Raw genomic sequence first — 746 nt, forward strand, 5'->3', positions numbered from 1 at the left:
AAAGTGCTGGGATTACAGACATGAGCCACCCTGCTTGGCCCACATTTTTCTTTAATTGCAACTATGGAAAAATGTCTGCTTGAGGACAGGAAGGATCTACCAAAAAAGTCAGTATCTGCTTTGCTAAGGTAGTGGAATATGAACAATTTTATTCTCGTTTTAGGGAATACTTACAATCTGGCATGCAGTAAATGCTCTTTTTTTGAGACAGAGTCTTGCTCTGTTGCTGTGGCTGGAGTGCAATGGCTCGATCTCAGCTCACTGCAACCGCTGCCTCCCAGGTTCAAGCAATTCTCCTGCCTCAGCTTCTCAAGTAGCTGGGACTACAGGAGTGCAATGCCTGGCTAATTTTTTTTTTGTATTTTTATTAGAGATGGGGTTTCTCCATGTTGGTCAGGCTGGTCTTGAACTCCCGACCTCAGGTGATCCACCCGCCTCGGCCACCCAAAGTGCTAGGATTACAGGCATGAGCCACCGTGCCTGGCCTACATATAAATGATTTCTAAAATAAATAATAGATATAGAGAATTAGGGAAGCCTAAGCATGCAGTAGGCTATCTGCTGCTCAAGGCCCTGTATCCTAAGTGATGCTGTTGAAGTGGCATTTTGCTTAGATATCACAAAGTCAGATAGACCTGCTTTTCCTTTAAAGGTATTGCAGGCCGGGCGCGGTGGCTCAAGCCTGTAATCCCAGCACTTTGGGAGGCCGAGACGGGCGGATCACGAGGTCAGGAGATCAAGACCAT

The sequence above is a fragment of the Mandrillus leucophaeus genome, unplaced genomic scaffold (genome assembly GCF_000951045.1).
Source record: "Mandrillus leucophaeus isolate KB7577 unplaced genomic scaffold, Mleu.le_1.0 Scaffold442, whole genome shotgun sequence".
Classification (NCBI taxonomy): domain Eukaryota; kingdom Metazoa; phylum Chordata; class Mammalia; order Primates; family Cercopithecidae; genus Mandrillus; species Mandrillus leucophaeus.